General features: G+C 39.0%; 1 long non-coding RNA gene across 12 annotated transcripts in view; it reads left to right on the forward strand.

Moving 5' to 3' along the window:
- The window catches only part of LOC101945653 (uncharacterized), a 100,894-nt gene that overhangs the window by 65,245 nt on the left and 12,598 nt on the right, over positions 1 to 23,051 (forward strand). For all 12 annotated transcript variants that reach the window (XR_010588692.1, XR_010588686.1, XR_010588682.1 and 9 more), the window contains 4 exons: positions 9,017 to 9,070; positions 11,729 to 11,774; positions 15,447 to 15,548; positions 16,552 to 16,692. This is a non-coding gene — a long non-coding RNA (uncharacterized LOC101945653). The remainder of the gene's footprint in view (positions 1 to 9,016; positions 9,071 to 11,728; positions 11,775 to 15,446; positions 15,549 to 16,551; positions 16,693 to 23,051) is intronic.

A 23,051-nucleotide genomic window follows, 5' to 3' on the forward strand; every position in this document is an offset into this window, starting at 1 on the left:
CAGCTTTGGCCCTGAGGCCTAACAAACATGAAATGTAGGCAAAACCTCTGTAGGTGTGCCCCATCCTCAGGTGTGGGGCTGGTGACTGATACACAAGGCACCAGACGCAGTAGGGACTATATATCTCTCCTGCCCCCATGGCCAGATAGTGCATCATGTAGCTGTTTTCAGATACAGAGTAGAGAGTAGGATTAGGATTTACAATTGCAATTTTCCCTCTATGCCCTACAGTTAGTCAAAGCGCCGAGTTGTGCACTTATTCGGGTAAAACTCCCATTGATATTGATGGGTTTTTACCAGAGTAAAGCAGGGTTGAGCCCAACATGTGAGACTGGGTGTGTAGTTTATGTTTGCCAGGGCTTGTGCAGTGTTTGAAGTGAGGATGAAGAAGGTCAGACAGGTTGCTTCTGGCCTTCGATTCTAAACTCTATGAAGTGCCTAAAGAGAGAGAACCATAGACTTCTCATCATAATAGGCAACTGATCTGTGCGTTTCCTGCCTGGACTTGTTCAAATGTGTGATTAATTTGAAATGCTTCTTTGCTTCTAGTCAAATGCGTGGCTTATAATGTTGGCATTTTTAGCCAATAAAGAAATTTTGCTGATTTAAAATGGTATTTTAAATGCCAGACTATAATGAACTAGACTGGTGGGGAGAGAGAGTGGTGGTAGTGGTGGTGACAAAGGGAAGGAAGGGGTGATTTCTCTTGGAGCTCCAATTGTGAAGTGTTTCCATGGAGGGATTTCTGCAGGCGTAGGACTTGATCTTATGCCCACTGAAGTCAGGGGCAAAGCTGCCATTGACTTTAATGGGGCAGGAGCAGGACAGTACAGAGGGGAGCTACTGCCGCTTTGGCTTCTCTACCCTTCTGAAAATATTTGAATTCCCACTCTTTTCATCTTCTCTCGTATATGCCCATTAGATCCTGATCCAGCAAAACACCTAAGCACATGTGTAACTTTAAGCACTTGAGTTATTCCATTTATTTCAGTGGACTGTGCATGTGCTTAAGTGCTTGGATGCACTGGGGCCTGAATCGTAACTGAGAAAATAGCTAATAACACTGTCAGTCAGAACATTTTAAAACCCACCTGGTAACATGGATTATAGCTGTTGGACATTTTCAGAACACTCTCAGGGATTTAGACATACTTCTATTAAAATTAATGGAAAAGTTTAAAAATTAATGTAGACACATGTCTAAATTCCCTAGACTGCTTTGAAAATCTCAGTGGGTATCTTTTAACTGCTCGTTCAAGTCACTTTAAATATCCATTATTAACTAAAATTTGTAATATGTATTAAATGAAATATTTACTGTATGTACATATTTATAGCACAGATAGAAAGATATCACACAGATGTCTTCCTTTGCTATTTTATCAAGTGCATGTATCCCCTTCTGCCCATAGATATTATGAAAAATCAAGCAATTTCAGCTCATCTTGTATCATTGTTTCGAATGATTTTTTTCATTGCTGATAATTGCTAATTCCAGCTAAAATTTCTTGTCAGAATGGATATGGTAAGGGCAAGAAAAGAATATGTTATTTAGGGATGAACCATTAGATGAAATGTGCAAATAATGTGGAACCTACCTTGGCATTTTCTTTTTACCAGATAATAAATTAAAGCACTATATACACACATATAGTTATGTTTCATCATTTATTTATATATCTATATATATGAAAAATAGATATTACTAATTATTGTTACTGTTTAAATTGATGATTATATAATTATATATATTATATAAACAAATTTATCAAAAAATAAACTTCCTATACATGTCAATATATTGATCCAAATTTTGCCTTTACAAATTCTGAATAAGAACTCTCACTGCTGCAAAACTGTCTGAGGTGTAAACCAGGTTAGAATTCATCACTCTGCCTTTACATTCTATTCCACGGTGTGTTTATTATTGTTTGAGGACCTGATCCTGCAAATCTTTACTTGGGGGAATCCTTACTCACACCAAGTCCCACTGAAATCAGTGACTCCTTGGGTGACAAAGGACAACTCACCAGTATAAGGGGCTGTGGGACTGGGCCACTAATTGCTAACACCTGTTCCATTGTAGTTCATTGTACTATTTGATTAAAAGAGTTACGTGAAAGATTCCCTGTTAACAAAATGAAAGGTCTGATCTTGCAGTTCTTAGTTGGGTAAAATGCTCATTGCTTCATTCAGAGGGTTACCTAAGGACTGGAAGATCAGATTTATATTTATCCTTAAGTGCTTATGCATCTTTATTAAGAAATGATCATATTGTTCTGTTTGGATTGGATCCAGAACAACATTTATTTTTAATTTCTTTAATCTAGAGTAAAAGAAGAATGTAATATGTTTTTATCTCTTTTCCTTGGACTGAATCGTTTTTTTTAATACTCCTGAAACTGAGCTGGAGAATATGAAAACTTTCTCTACGTAAGAGACAAGACTTTCTCTATTGTAAGCGAATACATAGACATGCCATTTCAATGAATTTAGAGCCTGATCCAAAACTCATTGAAGACAATGAAAAGATTCCCATTGACTTCAGTGGGCTTAGGATCAGGCCATTGAAGACAAGGATGGACTTGCATTTGATGAAGTACAGTAAATTATGCATAGGAAGCCAAATTTGTGCCTGCTGTAGCTGCACTGGCCCTCTGTGCATGTATGTGTAGTAGCTCTTGATTGACCATTGTGCAAAGTCCAAGCAAGAGCTCTTTACATAGTAAATCTCTATGAGAATCAGGGGAATGGAATTCGTCACCCCAAGATGAGTGGCACCAGTGTGGTCAAGGCTTAATTGCTACTCAATGCATTGGCTTTAGTAGCGATCAGTGTCGCTGCCGCTTTTGGCTCATGAAACCATGAAGTTGTAGGTCTATTGCGTATGTCTTCCCACAACCCCAACCTCCCCTTTGCGCTCTTGTGAAGAAAATCACCATGAAACACCAGAGGTGCTAGAACTAGGGTGCTGGGGGTGTGGCAGTACCCCCTGGCTTGAAGTGGTTTCCATTATATACAGGGTTTACAGTTTGGTCCAATGGCTCTCAGCACCCCCACCACACAAATTGTTCCAGCACTCCAGCAAAATGCTGCATAAGGCACATTGAAGGGGATAAATGGTCTTTCTAGCCTGCATTTTCTCTCTCAAGGCAAGTTCAGCAAAACTGTGTGCTAACTGTTGCTTTGCAGACTTTGGAAATATAAATAGTAACAAGATTTGCTTCTTTACACTTACAGCACATACAGGAATAACATTTCACAAATTGTCTGCCCAGAACCAAAATTCACAGCAAACAAACACTTGTATACCACCCCCTCAGCAGCAAGTTTTTTATACATGTACATAGTTTCTCATACAGTTGGGACGCCACAGTAGTTAACATTAAAAATCGCTATTTACCCCTCCACCCCAAAAAAGTACTTATTTTATAAAAAAATACTAACCAAACACTCCAGAACTGTGTAAAATTAAAAATCAATTGATACCCTTGTTGGCAGTCTCAGTGGATGGCCAGGACTGAATGGACAAAGAGACCGAATATCCTACCACTCCTATACGCCCTTTGTCCACATCAAGGTTTAGCTACATTGGTAGGGTAATACAGTATGGGAAGGTTTATGCTGTTGCCTGTGACTGACATGTTCTGTGGCCAGAGGATTTCAGTCTCCAGGGCCATCATTCTCTCATCTTTCCAAGGAATAAAGTCCACGCAAATATTAATAAGAAAGAAAATGGTCAGGGCAGAGGGGGAGAAATGATTTATTGCAATAAAATACTAGTTTGTTTTAATTCTTTAAAGATCATTGGATCCTAGTGTCCCATGTCTCTCCTTTTCCTTTACCTCTTCTAAGCTATTTGTCTGCCTAACTCATAGAAAATAAAATATGATAAATAAACAAGAGTTGCTGACCTCTCTCTGTATATTTTGCAAATATTAACCTGTGTAGTTGCTGTATGTGATTGCACAGTAAATGTTAGCATTTATAATATTTATGAACTATGCAAGAATTGATGCTATATGTGCAGTCACTCTTGATTCCAGCACTTAAATCGTGGCAACAATTTGTTTTGGAAGGAGTTTAAACTTCTCCATAAACATTGGCATGCAAGAAATCAGCAGAGGACCAATAGATGTTTTTAATATAATTTGAAGCAGTCCATTAGAATGTTTTTAAGTGATCAGAGTGGAACAAAATAGAAACTGGAGACTTCATATGGTTTTTAATGTCAGGTTTTGATGTAAACCATATTATATTTTGTAATCTGTGTACTCCATTTTATTCACATTAAGGTTATTGGCAAAACTCCCATTAACCTCAGTGAGAGGAAGAGTAGATCAAAATGTCCACATTGAACATTAGTAACACTGGATATTTTGTGTGTGTGTTGGAAAGGAAATAGGGGCATGTGAACTGGCCAAGGTATTTAACTCTGAAAAGTGCATGTTGCACATGTGCAATAATAAAAATAATTCATAGGGATTTTTACTAGAGATGGGAAATGCTGATTTGCCAGATTCAGAACAAATCAAAAATTGTGGTTTCTAGATTTGAAAAAAAAAAATTGGTTCTGGCGAAGTATGTATTCTAGGCTGCTATTTATTTTTATGTTATTCTTTTTTAGTCTGAGAAGGAGGTCCAGAATTACTTACAAAGGCTATTTATTGTTTACATATTATATATTTTCAGAAGGTAGGATTGTCCTGTTTTTAAGACATCAGTATATGAATAGAGTTGTTATTTGATGGCTAATTTAGATCCCCCAGTCCAGCAAAGCATTTAAACAAGTGCTTAATCTTAAACATGTCAGGAGTCCTGTTGAAGTCGAGCAAGTGCGTAAGTGTTTTTCTGAGTCAGGGATTAACGGCTGCTTTTTCATAATAATTTGCAATGTAACCCTATATGTGTTAACATATTGAGGGGATACTTGTCCATGTTGATTCAAATCCCTGGTGTATTCAAATCTGTACATAGCCAGCCTGACAAGATTCAGTTGAGATATGGTTAAAAGGGAAACAATTATTATTTTAGTTTATAAGATCGTCCCTCATTCACTGAGATCTAGGCAACAATAAACCTACTGGTAAAAATCCTATTAAAAACTAATCAATATAAATTCAGACAAATAAAATTTAAAGACAACAATTTGGTGTCTGGTGCCCAAAGCTTTGTGCAATAAGCTTTTAAAAGTTTTTAGCCAAGAGTGCAAGACTATTTTTTCTGCCCACTGAGGACTCAAATCCATAAGAGGCATTATGGGAGCCGATTTCTTAAGTGTGAACCATACACCTTTAACTAGAGGCCAGGCAAATTAGTGGACATCTTCAGGTTCCAGCCTGTTCCCCATCCCAGCCTTGTGATGCCTATTCACAGAGGCAGACAGCCTGCCAGATCCCACAAATCTGTACGTGCAGCAGGAGCACTAGACCCACAAGGCAGCATACTGCCAGCCAGCAAGGTGACTGCCACCAGTGGCAGGCAAATGTGAATTATTCCTGAGTAAAGGGGGGTGAAACTTTTCAGATGAGTTTTCTATTCACCCCCAAAAATGCAGTTTCGAGTCAACTGAAATTATTTGCAAATTTGGTGAATAGTTTCATATGGGGAAAAAAACTTTAGAAAAAATTCAAATGTTTCATTACATTTTGAAAATGAAATATTTCATTTTTTTGTTTCAAGATTATAATTTGTTTTGAAATTTGCCTGAATTTAATAAAAAGTTTTTAAAAACCTGAAAATGAAATTAAATGTTTTGTTTCAGGTCAAACTAATCATTTCAGTCAATCCAAACCAATTTTTTTTGTTTATTTTTTATTTCACCGAGAGAACTGAACATGTCTCATTTTGGGTTGACTCCTCTAAAATTAAAAAAAAAAAATGTAGATGTTGTTGGGTTTTTTTCATTGGCCCAGTCAACTAAAAAATCAATTATACTTAGAACTGTAATGCAGGATTCATCCTTTAAGGCCTGATTCTCCACAAATGCCTTTCACTTTGTATAGTAACTGATACCTGTACAAAGGAGGGTTAAATTCTGCCATTGGTGTGAAAGAATGGAGAATTCAAATTCTGGTACCATTTTACTCCCACTTTATACTCCTTGGGCTCACTGAGGCCAGTTTTACGCCAGTTGACATTGAAGTCAATGGAGTTACTTCCGGTTTACACAAGCATGAGAGGAAAATTGGGCCTATTGCATACTGGTGTAAAGACTATACAAGGCAGTAGAAAATCAGGATTCTAGTGCTCACAAAATATGTTGCTTTGACATCTCTGGAAGCTGAAGTTCTTCATTTATCCACAGAAAGATACAGAATAACCTGTATGCCTCATTCATGGTCTAATCCAAAACCCATTGAAGTCAGTGGGAGTATTCTATTGATTTCCATGGATTTTGGATTAAGACCACTATTTTAAAGGTGAAAGGAGGGAAGTTCAGATTCCAAGATCACTCATTCTTAAGCCTCTGTGTCAAACCCATTTAAAATGTATTCTTTATTCCATTGCCAATCCTCTGAGTCATCATGTCCTCTCCCCTCACCCCCAGCTTGCATGATTATTTTTATTAAGATGAAGAAATCAATGTTTATTGTGTACAGACCTCTCAGGCTATCATATTCAGATTTGCCATTACTTGGAGGACACACAAAATAATATAGAAGAGACAAGTTAGTACTGCTTTCTTTCTCCCATGTGCTATTAATTTACCTGGCATGGATAATTTCAGAATAACATGCAAGCAAAAAGGGTGTTGTTGGTTTTTTTTAAAGTTGACATGTAATAAATTATTTAACACCTCGTCCTATTGCATCCTACAGCATCTATCAGTTTCATCAATTTATGTGGTGTTTGCATAAATTTCATTAGTACAAGACAAGGAAAGTTTTTAAAAAAAACACAAACACAATTTTCAGGTTTTCAGTTCATTACGAAAGCTTTCTCTCTGGGCAAATGACTAATACACTGTCAAACCTTTATATTCCTGAGAAGCATGCTAGCCAAAAAGAGAGGTGCAATCAATCAAAGCCTTGATTAAATGAGCTAAATACACCTACTCAGGGAAAATGCCATTGTATGACTTAGACTTGTCCTAGGGCAGCACTAACATGCTTCTAGGTCACTTATGTATTATGGAGCCATACTAATGACTCTCTAGTTAAGGGTGTAAGACAGTTTCCATTATAAGCCTGAGCTGAAAATTTTGGAGTAATTACCGGTAAGTTTGAAACCTCTGTTCAATAGAAAGAGTTTCAGACTGTAAGCTGAACTGTAATAGTTCCCATTTGAAGTTTGGACTGTGTTTGGGGTTCAATGCATCAAACAAGTACACACATGAGAAAAGTTAGTTGCCTTTGTTTAGTTGCACAAGGAAAGGAAGGGTGATCTTGTGGTTAAGACACTGTACTAGCACCCAGGAGATCTGGGTTTAGTTCCTTACTGTGCCACAGGCTCACTGTGTGACCTTGGACAATTCACTGAGTTTCTGTGTGCCTTAGTTTCCCAGCTGTAAAATAGGAACCAGTTTTGTCTATTTAGATTGTCAAGGCAGTGACTCTCTCTTGCTATGTATTCAGACACCGTCTAGAACAATGAGCGCCTGATCTCCGTTGGAGCCTCTAGACCCTACTGTAATACATATCATAATTACTAAGTCGTCTAGACAGGGCACAAAACAATGGCACTGGAGCTAGGTAGCTAACTAACACTAAATTTCAACACTTACCTATCAGATACTCACAATGAACTGTGGCAAGCTATTGGGGGGAAAGTATTGTGAAGAAATTTACACCATTTCAAATAACAAATGTAAGAATATTCCAATCTGTTTATGGACAAGTCACAAAACAGAAAAAGAGACCAAACTCAATGAATAAATTATTCATTATGAAATTTTCATTTAACTCTGTTAGAACTGAATGTACATTAAAACCAATTTTTTTTATCTGAAATGTTCAGATAGACTTTTTTTAATTAGAATTTTTTCATGGAAACTCTGTACTTTGGACCACAACAGATAATGCTGACTGCAACAAAAAAGTACTGTTTTCAGGATATATTTGGCCATGATCAGAAACTCCAGAAACTTTATTAAAAATCCTGTTTTTGTCAGAATTCTACCCCAATTTCAAGACTGAAGAGGTTCAGATAAGTATCCAAATTTTTGGATGCTTTTCTGAACCAATCCCCAAAACTCTGAAACTATAGATATCTGTCAAAATTCTGCCTCTAAGCCATTACATGCTAAGACCTTTGAAAGTTGTCAGAGCAGAAAATTTAGTAACTACAGGTCCCTTAAAGCACATTAAACTAAGTGTATTCAAATGAGGTGTTCACATGGACTTCACATAGAAAATATGTGCTGTATATTAATTATAGTTATTTTGGTATGCTAAAAATATCTGGTGAGATGCTCCCATACACTGTATAGTGTGGAGGAGAGCAAAACCATTTCACTGGGAGTAGCATGTGAGCAGGGAGCATGAATGTTAATATACCTGTAGTTCATAACATATTAGAAATTCTATTGTGAATGTGCTTAGTTGTATGTGCCTTTAAATATGTTGCATGAGAGTCATGGCATAGTGACTCAAAGCCAAGTTAGAAAAAGAGTACAACCCTAATTATCCTTACAGGACCAAACTTGATTGAGAATTTGGGGTATTGTTCTGGGAGAAGCTGGCACTGACCATTTCCCCCCCATTATGAACAAACCTATTCAATTTATAGTGTTATGTACCACAACCTATTTTCATTAAAAAATGATTTTAATACGCCCTCTTTATAGAGAGATTTTTTTAAGTGCAGGCATATTTTTTAAAATTAAAGAAACAACATTAAAGTAAATTATTCTAGTTTACATAACATATTGCTTCCATATAGATCTTGGTATGAACTAAGGATCATGTTTTTTGCACTCTGTAGCCTTGTAATTCTCAATGGGACATATTCATGTCATTTACACTGATATAACTGACTTCAGAATCTAACTGAATAAAACGTCTGTTGCATTCAGGAATAATAAGGAAGGAGCCGGCGTGCAATTAGATTAACAATCTTCCCAAGAAAGGTAAGTAATAATTATATATATTTCCAATAACTGTCGCTATGGCCTCCTTCTTTTACCGTAACTCATATTGAGTAGGTACTTTACTACACAAGTAGTCCCAATCAGAGAGCAACATCTTAGAGTGCTCTACAATTCACACCCCCGTAGACTGCACTGTGGCGCCATCCATGTAGTCAAGTCCATTGAAAGCAGTGTGACTGGTCATGAAGTAAGGTATTATTCAGCATGAGTAAGGTGGAAATCAGGACTACAGTGAATTGAGTGCCAGTTTTATATTGCAAAAGTAATCAGATCCTTTAGGGGTTTTATCTTTATTGTGAATATGTCAGATCTTTGATTCTCTCTGTGATCACTGTGTTTTTAACACTCTGAAACTGATCCTGCATTTTCTGCAGTCAAAATTCTCATTGACATCAGTGGGAGTTTTCCAAGTAAGGCCTTGTGTACACACACACAATTTCTTCCACTTTAACTATACCAATATTGTTAAAGTAGTATAAACCTCCTAGTGTGGACCCATTTATATCTGTATAAAGGTGCCTTATACTGGTATAACTATTCTCATATGTCAGAGGGGTAGCCGTGTTAGTCTGGATCTGTAAAAGCAGCAAAGAGTCCTGTGGCACCTTATAGACTAACAGATGTATTGGAGCATGAGCTTTTGTGAATGAATACCCACTTCGATGCATCCAACGAAGTGGGTATTCACCCACGGAAGCTCATGCTCCAGTACATCTGTTAGTCTATAAGGTGCCACAGGACTCTTTGCTGCTATTCTCATATGGGAAGGGGAATAAGCTATGTTGGCATAGAGTGCCTTTATACTGGTATAATTGTGTCCACACTAAGGATTGTTCCACTATAACTATTTTGGTTTAAAAAAACAAATCACATCCTTCACCAAAATAGTTATACCAGTACAAAAACTGTGTGCAGAAGCAAATCCTGCAAACCCTTACTCCCGGGACAAATCCTTAGTCATGAGGGTAGCCAGTGTGACGACTTGTGTGATAAAGGTTTACAGATTTGGGCACTATTTCTGAGCCAAAAGCCAAGTTAGAAAAAGACAGCAGTCCAGCCACATAATGATTAAAAATAAAAAAAGGTTAGAAGAGATTAACAATTTTAAATGGTCAAGTTACATGACATAAATTGGGCTAATTTCATTCTTCCTAGCGGCTTGTCTGCATGAACAATTCGTTTGTGGCAAGCAGGGGTATGAATCTACTGCACATTAGCCTGTCATGGCCTACCTGTCCGTGTGGATCCTGCTAACACAGATTAAGAGTTTTTAATGGGCTTTGATCTGATAAAATGACTCAGATCTCATAATTAAATTAAATCAAAGGGTACATTGAAATACAGATCTGATACAGTGTGAACTCAGAATAATTAAGTAAAGACCTGATTATTTTTTAATGATTCTGTGAAAAGTTGTTCTGTGAAAAGGTGGTGTTCATCTGTTAATTAAATCAGGAGATCTGAATCAACATCTCCCTGCTTATCTATTGCTCGACCTCACTCTCTTTTCCAATAAACCATAAATATTTCCAGGAGAACTGGAGGTGTTCTCACTACTTTTTACTTTTTTTTAGTTAGTACCATTACAGAGAGCACCTCCAACTTTGTTTTTTTAATTTTTTGAGTCTTAAAAAAGACTAGAATAAACCAGAAGATGATGCATCAAAACTAGGAATGGTCTGAAACTGTGCTCTGGGAAGCTGGCTGGTTGTTTAGGCTCCAATTCAGCAAAGCACTTAAGCACATGCTTAAAGTTAAGTATATGCTTCTACCCTTTGCTAAATTTGGATCCTTAGTTTTGGCTCTACTTATTTCCAGCTGTTAAATTTCATTAAAAGACAGATAAAGTATAGCCCATACTTTCTTAATTATACTTTTCAGTGTAAACAATTTCTACAATTGCCACAGCAATGAGATGTGACTGCAGTTGGGGAGAGGTGACCATCAGTTGGTCAATGGAAGGGAGGCCACCAAAAGACAATTTAAATTAAGACGTGCCCCACACTATGAAAAGAATTTGAGAACCCTTGCTCTCACTTATTGGCTATAATTCACATAATTTAGCAGTTCTTTTAAAAAATTGAAAATATTAAATATACCTTTCTAGCTGCAGAATTAGGAGTAATTTATGGAGAAATGTTAAACTATGTCTATTGTGCAGTAATGTTATTAAAGCCATTTGAGATCCTCAGATGAAAAGCTCTACATGGGCACAATCCTGCATTTCCCACTAACATCTTGATTTTTCATGGGATGTAACTCCATGCTCATGGACAGCAGCTTGTAGGATGGTGGTCTATGGCAAAACTCCAGCTGAAGTCTTCTGAGTGCAATGTATAATTATGAATAATAAAAGAATATGATAAATGAGATAAATATACATTCTCATAAAATCAATCTTTTTACATTGTACACAATCCTGTTTTTAGAATAGTCTTTATAACATTTCCTCAAACTGCCCAAATTAGTTAAAACAGAACCACATTCCTTTCTTAAAACAGTATTAATTTCCAGTTTTTAATTCACCATGAGTCTGTATCACTGTGTACAATTTAGCACATTTTCCAATTTTTTTTGCATTAGTAACATTATATAAAATAATTAATTCTGACAAATCCTATTTGCCGTTTGTCACAGGACCAGGAGCTGAATGACAGGAAAGAGAAGTTCATTGGCACATCAGGTTTGAACATCAAAATCTCCATCTCACAGTGGTGGTTTATTATAGGAGGGTTTGGTTAATCCAAATGGACATCAGTTTGGTGCTTGTCTGTAGCTGCTTTCCTACCAAGCAGTTTTCCAAAAAAATAAATGCAAAAAAATAAAAACAAAAAATACAAAGTACCCGGTACAGCTCCTGTGTTTCCCCAGGGCTCCTTGCCTTGGTGTCTCATCAGCCCAGCCCACTTGTCTGTCTCTCTGTGGTAGCCTTGTCCACATTAAGATTTTTTTTTAAATTCCCCACCATTGCTAACAGCATTTTAGCTGAAGTGTTCTTAGAAACAGTATAAATATTTTTCAAAAAGTTCCCTACTGTAGGGAAGGATCCCTTTCCTGTAAGGCTTGAGTGTGACACACCTGGAAACTATGTTTCAGCAAAGTCTCTTCCTTGAGACTCCACTGGACTGGGACATGGCATAGTTTCAGAGAATGGCAAGAGAACTTTATATCCCAAGAAAGCCTTAGGCAGCTAGATAATCCCACTGATTTAAATGGGACTACCTTGTAGAATCATAGAATCATAGACTTTAAGGTCAGAAGGGACCATTATGATCATCTAGTCTGATCTCACCCACCCACTTCTGTATCAAACCTGTGTCTGAGCCATTGAAGTTCTCAAATCATGGTTTAAAGACTTCAAGGTGCAGAGAATCTTCCAGCAAGTGACCCAGGCCCCACGCTGCAGAGGAAGGCGAAAAACCCTCAGGGCTTCTGCCAATCTGCCCTGGAGGAAAATTCCTTCCCAACCCCAAATATGGCGATCAGCTAAACCCTGAGCATGTGGGCAAAACTCACCAGCCAGACACTCAGGAAAGAATTCTCTGTAGTAACTCAGATTCCACTCCATCTAACATCCCGTCACAAGCCATTGGGCATATTTACCGCTAGTAGGTGAGGCAATTTGGAATTAATGGAATATAATAATGATACCTAGCTCTTTTATTTAGTGCTTTTCATCAGTAGATGTCAAAGCACTTTACAAAGGAAGTCAGTATTTTTATTCCCGCTTTACAGAAGGGGCAACTGGAGGTGAAGTGACTTGCCAAAGGCCCCCCAGCAAGCCAGTGGTTGAGCCACAAATAGAACACAGGTCTCCTGAGTCCCAGTCCACTGTTCCAACAGAATATGTAGTGGAGCCTTCATAGAATGAAGCCATTTTTTTCTCCAGAAAACTTAGCTTTCAGCAAACATGTATTGTAACTGGGATTGCAATTTGCACTGCATTGAAACCATTTTGGCACTCTCATTAACTAGAATATCTTTAACTATGTCTGAGCTCACTGTGGCTACGTCTAGACTTGGAGGTGGCAATGTGGTTCCCAGCTCTAGTAGACATACTCATGCAGGCTCTCATCAAGCTAGCGTGCTAGAAATAGTAGTGTAGCCACGGTAGCACAGGAAGCAGTGAGGAGCAGCACAGGCTTGCTGCCCTGAAAACCTGCCTGGACCCCATGGGTATGTGGTGGCTGAGCTACCGTTCACCGGTGCCCATGCTACCCTGGCTATCCTACTATTTTTAACCTGCTAGCTTGATTAAGCGCTAGCATGGATCTGTCTACACAAGCTGGGAAGCACACCCCCAGCTCCAAGTGTCGAGGTTAGCCTATAAGTAAATTCCAGGACTGGCCTTAAACTTTTGCCATGCTTGCAAAATAATTTGCCACCCAAACCCCCTGCTTCTCCTTCCCAACTAACTATTACTAATTTCAGCCCTGCCCCAGCCTCCTACTGGGGTATTGGGCTCAACTACTTATGCTGAAGCTTGTGCATGTTTATTCAAATATCATCTCCCGCAAAACTTTTCAAAATGTTGATAAGGTGAAGGTCTGAGAGTTGCTAGGTCCCCATCCTTGGAGGATTCTGTGTGGTTCTGGTGAGTTTTAGGCCTTGTAGCAGTTTGCAGATATTAACTATTTACTTGTCACAGTCTCTCTGTGGGGTAGGTCAATATTATTCACCTCATTTCATTAATGTGGACAGAGTTTAAGATCAAAATTTTTAAACTTGGATGTATAGAACAGCGTCAGGATGTATAGAACAGCTCTAACATATACTTGGCTGCCGAAAACCCAAGGAGCTGTTTTGGCAACTGAGAAGAGGTGTACAGTTGCACCTCAGCCACACCCTCTACCAACAGTCACACCCCGGAGAGACCTCCTATGCTAAAGTTGTGAAGGGGTGTGTGATGTTGATTATATGATCCCCAGGGAAACCAATGACATTGGGGATAGTACCTTGTGGCCAGATCTACCAGCTTTTCAGCCCCTTTATGCTTTTGAAGTCACACAAGGGGACATTAAAACCAATATTTGGGCCCATAATCTCTGTGTCTCAAGTCCCCTTATCACAGTGGTGATGTGAAGATAAATTAATTGATTGTTGTGAGGTCCTTAGATAGTATCATGATGGGGAACGCATAATAGCTTAGGTAGATAAAAGAGAGAATGATGAGTGAAGGATTACATACTACACCTCTACCCCGATATAACACGACCCGATATAACATGAATTTGGATATAACATGGTAAAGCAGCGCTCGGGGTGGGGGGGCAGGGCTGTGCACTCCGGTGGATCAAAGCAAGTTCAATATAACGCAGTTTCACCTATAACGCGGTAAGATTTTTTGGCTCCAGAGGACGGCGTTATATCGGAGTAGAGGTGTATAAAAAGCATTTTGATTGGTATCAGTTCACTGAGATTTTATCCCATAATGCTTAATCATAGTAGTCACTGAAAAGCCTCTCAGCTATTTTCTGATTACTGTATGAAGAACTACGTCAAACCATTTCACCTTCTATATGAACAATGATACACTTTTAAGTAGTATTGGAGAACCAATTATTAGATGTGACCTGACCTAACTTGTTCTTCTATTGTAACTCAAGATTAAAGCATTTTTTCATCACCACACTTTAAAAAAAAACCTAATCCTCTATCCGGCTGACTCATAACAGCTGTTAAATAACTAGATATTTAGCTAAAGATGAACTGACCTATACGTCTAAACATGTGATATAATAACCAACCCCTTTCTGCATATCATGCTGTTTCTGTCATCATTTGAATTTTTTGTGCTGACTTCAGCTTCTGCATCCACTTGAATGGATTTAATGTAATTGTTAGTAATGATGGGAGCCATTGCATTGGCATTATAGGAGCATGTGGAGGAGTGGAAGGGGAAAGTAGAAAGGCTGACACAATTATTCAAAAGACTGGTCGCTGTTTGCTACGGAGTACTTCAGTTCTGAAGGAGCAGTTCCATATGGAAATAGCTTATATATAACACATGCACATCTAGCTGTTCAGCTGCTATGATTTCACTTGTTTTCTGTATACCCCTTGCCAGTTATCAAAAATATTTGTTTTAATAAGGATTTGCTTCCCCATAGCCCTTCTTTTCTTCCTGCGTTATCCTGCAGTGGAGTCATAATCCTATTTATGATGTCACAGTTGTTTCCATTGCAATACACTGTGATATATTACACACAGGACAATGGGCCCTGGTCCTAGAACTGCTGACTCAATGGGAGATTCATAATAATAGCAATTATTGGTGTTCATGTAATGCTTTTCATCCCTAGAGCTCAGTGTTTTGCAAAGGGGGGTAAGCATTAATATTATCCTCATTTTGCAGAAGGCACAGAAATGAAATGCTTTGCCTAAGGTCACACATGGTGGAAGATAGCCCAAACCTCCTGAGTCCCAGTCCTCACATCACAACTTCTTCTTGATCAAGGTGAAGACAGGCTATGAGCATTAAAGCCCTTATTCAAACAAAACATTATGGTCTCTGATGTCAGTAATCTGTGTCTAAAGATTAAGACTATGCACTCAGGGGGCAAAACAAAGTTTCTTCCCACTCTCTACCCTCCACCCATTTGCTCTTGGTGTGGGTATCAGATTCCCAGCCCCTACACTCAGAGCCACGGAAGGTTCCTATGCAGCCACACATGGGCTTGCTCTCCCTTTCTCCCCTTATTTAAGATCAGGGCAAGATAAAGCCCAAAATTTAGATCAAGCATCCCCAAAGTCTGGGGAGGGAGGAGCTGGCTGTAGTCTTTCAGATCAAAGCCATCTCTAATTGTAATTACTGGTATTTGTTTTCCAATAAAGATTTGCAGCAGATGCATGTAATCTGTATGCTTCGTGATAAAACAAAACAAAACACAGTAACAACAACAACAACAGCTAGGAAACTGCTTACGTCTCTGTTTACCTGTGTAATCTGATCATGCATATGTGCTAATTGTAATGAAGATGTAAAGCATATCGTTTGCACATCAAAGCAAAGAGCTTAAAATCATAGCCAGTGGTGTTCTCTGCTAAGATAGTAGCTTCTTTAAAAGAAGCAGTAAATGTGAATGAGTCGCGTAAAGGGGAAGGGGGGAGGCAGGAGCCTGAGAAGTGGAGCTTGCAATGGAAGGTACATTGGAATTCCAAACTCCACTTACATTTTTAGTAGAATGTGTAATTTCTGATGCATGCTACAGCCCTCTTCTTCTAGATTGCTGGTGTAATACAGGTCTCTGACACAGGAGGAGGGCTGGTAAGGATCTAGACTTTGTTTTATAGCTCAAGCCATATGGCTATTGTTATAGTTGGCGAGATCATTAATAAAAGAAGAGTTATTATTATTTTAAAAAATGACCATCCGTGTGCCAGGTACAATCTAAACTGGATTTTCACAGGGTTACAGTGGGGAGCTTATCTCTTTGCCAATTTTCATCTTTCTTTCCCAGACATGGAGGCCCGAGAGTTATCCAAAAAGATTTGCAAGATTTTTTGTTGTTCTCAGTAATTGCTGAACTACTTTTGATCAAACTTTCCTAAAACCTTCACCCTTGGCTAAAGATCCCATCTGGAAAACGTCAGCTAGAAAGGTAAAAGTTTGAGAAAGTCACAATCAACCCCCCATTGAAAAATGTTATTTTTATAATGGAAATGCTCAGGTACCTTCGCTATAATTATTACTATGTGTTCCAGCTGTTACATGTCCTGTACTTTGAGTGATATGTATATATCTATCTCTATAGCAATAGACATGTAAATCTACTATAAACATGGAATAGGATTTAGGTAGTTCCAGGTTATTAAATTTGATTTGACTGATAAATGCAATTACTGATGCTTTTATATTATATATGAGCTGCAGCTTCAATAAGTATCAAAGAAATCATCAGTAAGTAAGATGCTTGCAAATATTGGCAAAGAGGCAATACATATATTTGAATTTAACTGAGGCCCGGGGCGTGCTGTGACAATTCTAGTAAGACATGGAACAACTCACTTGCATGCCTTAGGTCCAAAGTGACATCCTTCATGCTGTCTGACCTCACATATACAGTACATGTGAGGTCATGCTGTGCACAAAATGGTGTCTCCCAAGGGGGCTGGACAGAATTGTCCCATGGTAGGCCAGTTGAATAACACACAGCTAGTCAGGCATGCAGGACATACAATGCATGCCTTGCATATACAGACAACATGCCACTGCTAAAATGAGATTATAGCATGAAATTTTAACAATACTGTCAGCATTTTGGAGAGACTGAACTATTTGAATTTTGGAAACTTGTCACAACTTATTTGCAAGCCATCAGTTGTTTTATGCTAAAAGTGTCTTTTATGCAAACCAATAAAGTCTTGTTTGTTGTTTTCAATCCTTTGGACCAGATGCTCAGATGGAGTACTCTTCAGCCGCATTGTGCTGCTCTGGCAGTGCTAAACATTCAGAAACCTGGTGAATCTGGCAAATTAAGGATTCCTTGAAGGAAACGGAGTATGGCCATGGTAGCTCTGTGTTCTGACAATGCCTGGCTATTGGAACAGCCCCTTGGGAAACCTGGGCAGCCAACATAAAGTAAAGCAGTCCTGTAATTGCTCTGCTTTACATTTGGCACTGGCTCCGTTGCTGGACAGCCCTCAAACTGGGGGTGTAAAAATGGCTTAATGCCAAGCTTGTATTCTCCGTTCCTGAGCTGTATCAAGCACAGCTTGGACACAGTTCAGGACGAGGACTTTTCTCAGCAGCTGAGGGGTCTTTATAAAGGATGTTAGACTAATGAAAGTGTGAGTAAGGAGTTGTCCCATATCTCCAAAATGAAACAGTAATTATAACCAAAATGTATTTTAAAAAAATCTATCTGGCAGGGATAGACATAATTGCCAGCTCCAGATGGCTTAGAACTTGATTTTTCGCAGGCAGTATGCTGCTTTGTTTTATACTTCCCAGATTTCTTTGTACTCATTTTAATCTGATAGAATCGAGATAGAATGAGAAGCCAAGGGGAGATGGGGAAACCACTGGAGTTGTGGGAGGGGAGACTGAGCTGATGAGCCAGGATATGTGGGGAGAACTGGCTGGGCAGGGAGACTGGGACTAGGATGAGGAGCCAGGAGATAGACACACAATTGGGGCAGGGAGAGGTTGAAGGGGATTGAGAAAAAGGTAAAGTCTTGGGGGAACTGACAGAAGGGTCCATGACCATTAGAGAACACTCCCTTACAGAGCCTGGAATGGAAACCATAATTCCTGAGTCAAACCATTCCTCAGCTGTCAGCAAAATGTGTCTCGTCCACTTCTAGTACTGGACCACATAGAGGATGACAACCTACTACTGCTATCAGTTACTCTGTTAGTTCAGGTGGCAGAGGTCTTTGCAATGGATCTAGGGATAGCTCAATGATTTGAGCACTGGTCTGCTAGACCCAAGGTTGTGAGTTCAATCCTTAAGGGGGCCACTTAGGACCAAATCAGTACTTGGTCCTACTAGTGAAGGCAGGGGGCTGGACTCGATGACCTTTCAAGGTCCCTTCCAGTTCTAGGAGATAGGACATCTCCATTAATTTATTTTATATTTTATATCTAAAGATTTCGCTGATGAACCATGTGGTTGTCAATATGATCCCACCTGATGGAAGTTGGGTGTTTAGTTTCCTTTTTTTAAAACCTATGAAATTATAACAAAACAAAACTATATTAAAAAGAACATGGTTAAGGTTCTAAAATCAGGCACGCAGAAGGTAGGAAGTGCCAGAATTAAGGTCACCTGTGCAAGCTTAATTCAGCCCCTTTGTGTGTGTGCATTGATAGTCTTAAATTACATGCCACAGGATGGGTAGTGCTCATGTAATGAGCAGCTATTCAGTGTTTTCTTTTCTCCTCATTGTTCTATCTATTGACCTAGGCCTTATTTACTACACACTATTCAACTCTACTCTGAAGACAAAATTATTAATTTACTCATGAGCTTTTCTACAACACTCATCACTATAGTATCTGAGTGTTTCACAAACATTAATTCATTTTCACAATACCCCTGTGAAATGAGGGGGTATTATTACCCCCCATTTTATAGAGGGGGAACTCCTGCATAGAGAGACTAAGGTCAAAAGTATCCACTAATTTTGAGTGCCTAAGTTTAGACACCAGAGTTCTTCAGTCAGGCACCCTGATTTTTTAGAGTATTTAGCATTAGATAGCATTTTATATGTTAGAGCAGAGTTCCCACAGGCTTCAGTTGCAGTTGAGTGCTCAGCAAATCAGACCCCAGGGTCTCCAGTCAGGCACCCAGAAAATGAGGAAGTGAGGCCTAGATCCTCATAGGTACTTAAGTGCCTAAACCCCAGCCGTAGGCACTTCTTCTTAGCGTATGTGTAACATGCCTCAGGTGGCACATGACCAGGATTCATCACCCAATTTGGCCCGCTGGTTGATCATTAGTTTCCCTGGCCCGGGCTGATGCAGAGCGTAACATGAACACTGATCCATGTCCCCCTCCTTAGGCACTTAAGTCTCACTTAGGTGCTTAAATCCCAGTTTTGGTTTCACTGTGATCCACAAAACTATCACCAAGCCCAGTAGGCACATACGCTCACTTGGCAGGGTAAAAGTTCTCTTGGCACCTAACTTTCAGCCTCTAAGCATGCACACTACTGCCTCCCTCTAGGCAGCCGACCACCTATCTCCTACCTAAGTCCCACAGCAATTCACGAACTGGGAAATACAGGTTTACGGCTGCCTAAATTGCATGTGGGGCCTGATCCAGGAGACATGCTCAGAAGCTGCCTACTGGATTGGGTTCCATTCAAAATCTGGCAGGCAGAAGAAGAGGTGCCTCCCTTATAGCTTTTAGTCCCATGGCTACAGCACTTGCCTGAGATGTGGAAGAGCTGGATACAATTACCCCCTCTTTGCCAGATTTGAGCAGAGGTCTCCCACCTCTCAGAAGAGTGCTTGAACCACTGAGCTATGAGACATTCTGTTGGGGGAGCTCTCTCCACTTCTCCTATTTAAGCTGTTCCACTGTGGATAAAATAAAGAGTGACTAGAGCAGGGAATCTGGACCCCGAGTCTTCCCAGGAACAACACTGCAATCCACAAAGCTGAATTAGGTGCCTTTATGGATCACAGTGTTGCTTCTGTGATTTTCTGGAAACCTAATGTTAGGTGCCATGATGCTCAGTGTTGCAACATCTAAGTCCCTTAGTGGATCTCACCCTTAGTAACCATCTGTGAAAAGTTTTTGGTTTAAGTGACTCACCCCACATTGCATAGCAACTCTGTGGCATAGGCAGGATTAGAATGCAGTTTCCCAGGACAGCATTCAGACCATGAAGACCATCCTCACTCACTACACCCCTTCCAACAGATGCAGCTACAGACAGTCTCCTTCATTGCAGAAATCTGATTTATCCCCAGAGAATGTCCATCCTATGCACTGAATAAGGTCCTGTGGAAAAAATAGTCTGTTGTGTAGATCAGGCCTTAGACATCTCGGAAAGGAAGTGTTTACACAGGTTCATAACTTCCAGTTAAGGAATATGTGTCCCATATCCCAGAATGCACATACAAAGCCTTTGAAAATCACAATTTAAACAAAGAGCTTGTAGTAGGTCAATGAGTTATCTACTGGAATACACATGTATACATTTATAATCCAATGTGGAAAAAATCCATTGTGTGACTATCACTATCCCTAGAAAATAAAGGAATTTTTTCACATTCATAAAAAAAAATACACACGACACAGGATGTAGAAAATTTAGTGCAAAATAATTGTTTCACTTCCTAAAACTGCAGCTGCCATTAAAAAGTTGTTAGGCTCTCAGATCCTGCATTATAAATAGATACCTAGAATGATTAGGTTCATGCTAGTCTATAACCAGCTGTTTTGCCCACACAAGCATCTTAAAACTTGACTGGCAAAAAAAGTTGCATGTCTAAGATGATCCTTTTCGTTGAACAATTGTTCTAAAATAGCAATAATAACCTGTTTGTCTTTACTGATCATGTAATAATCAGCTAGAGAGTTGAACACTTTTGGTGCTTTGCTATATCTTCACACTCCTTAGACAGACGTGAATATGTGACTAGAGAGAGCCTCCAAACAGGTTGCTGTTTCTTAATGTTGAACAAGGATCTGTTTCCATTGGAATTATTTTTTAAAATATCAGGGAAGCATTTCTGTTGGGCTTGGCTTAAATAAAAGTTTGTTAATACAAAAAGTAAATTATGAGCCAAATTGATCCAACTGTTCTTTTAAGGAAATACTGGAATTTTTCTTTCCCATGCTCTTGGCAATTAGAAGCAAGCAAAAACTTACTATTTTCTTGTACTTTTTTAAATAGATTAAGCATAAAATAATTTCCCACATGGTTAATTGTACAAATTTTTATCAGTGGATATTGATCAGCCACCCAACAATCTAAATAGAGCCACTTGTTCCATTTGGTATAATGTTGCTTTTAAATGACTACCAGGACAGTATTTTTAAATGGGGTATCAGACTGATTTCTTAAGCCCAGTCAGAGAAAAGACAGCTCAGTGTATGTATAACAAAAAGCAGCTCCCCAGGTGCGGAAGGGCCGGTCAAATCTTGTTGGGTAAGCTCCTTTGCTGAAACGCTGCCAGATAGATACCTGTTTTTTGTAAAAGACAGAGTACACCTGGATCATTCATCACATTGGTCTGCACGGTTTTATAGAGAAGTAACTTACCAAAATGTCCAATTAAATAATGTGAAGCTTGTGACACAAAGTGACAAAAGACAGGAAATATGTAGTTCAACTTAACGCTCCAAGCCCAACTGGTGTGGGTCCCCTGATGTCTTGTATTAGGCTGTACGTCCATAACTCACCATGTTGTGAGCATGAAAAGGCACAGTGACATAAATTACATACTAGATGAAAGACAGCTTTAAATCTGAATTTCCTGGCTTTTCTATGTTCATTTCAGAAATAAATGAACTTACCAAATAAAAGCCTTATGAAAGGTGAGTCTGGTGGATTAGGAAAAGAGACTTAGGCAGGGATTGAGGGGAGGAGAAGACACTCACAAGCTAGGGAACAATACAGAAACAATAGAAGAGAGGGTGAGAAGAGGAACATAGGAGAAAAAAGAGCAAAGGAGTGAGGAAGAAAAGGCATAAGATGTGTAGAGAGAGAATAATGAGAGAGAGGCTGCCCTTCTGAAGCCTAGAGATACATGTGCTTTTTCAAGTCACTAATTTTTTTTCCTGTACAAAGGTTAGAGGTGCATCTTTGAACAGTGGTTTAAAACAACTAAAAGTAAGAAATGAGAATTAAGGTTGAAACTGTGATTGGTGCCTTGAACCTTGTTTAGCTATTTGCACCTGTGCAAAGCAGATGTCAAATGCTTCCACTGGGGGAAACGAGTGGAGAATTCTGATTGGGAGTGTTTTACATTGACTTGACGCAAGAGGATCCGATCCAGCAAAACACTTAAGCACAGGTTTAACTTCAAGCGCATGAATAGTTCCTTTGACTGCCAGGGGACTACTCACATGGTTAAAGTTAAACACGTGCTTAAGTGCTTTGCTGATCAGAGCCTAAGTAATTAAAGTGCAAGGCAGTAGAGAATAAGCAAGTCCATCTTTATAATCCTCCAATTACAAGACCCTGTAGAAGCATTAAGTATAAATGATGTTATTTATACACACACACACACATCCCACTTCTTCTTAGGTACTTCCTAGGGAATTTTTTTAAGGATAATAGAATACTGGGTGATCATACATGACCATACAGGTCACAAGACATCTCGATTTTTGTTTTGTCTCCTAATTTTCTTATTTCATCCCAAGGCAGTAGAGCAGATATGCTATGGATTACTGGAAATACTACAGCAGAAAAGCATTTTGTGATGGTGTTTGGGGCTATTTTGCATTTTTATTTTCCTGTTATTGAATTTCAGCAAGGCAATACAATTTCTCCAATA

Source organism: Chrysemys picta, chromosome 6 (assembly GCF_011386835.1).
Source record: "Chrysemys picta bellii isolate R12L10 chromosome 6, ASM1138683v2, whole genome shotgun sequence".
Classification (NCBI taxonomy): domain Eukaryota; kingdom Metazoa; phylum Chordata; order Testudines; family Emydidae; genus Chrysemys; species Chrysemys picta.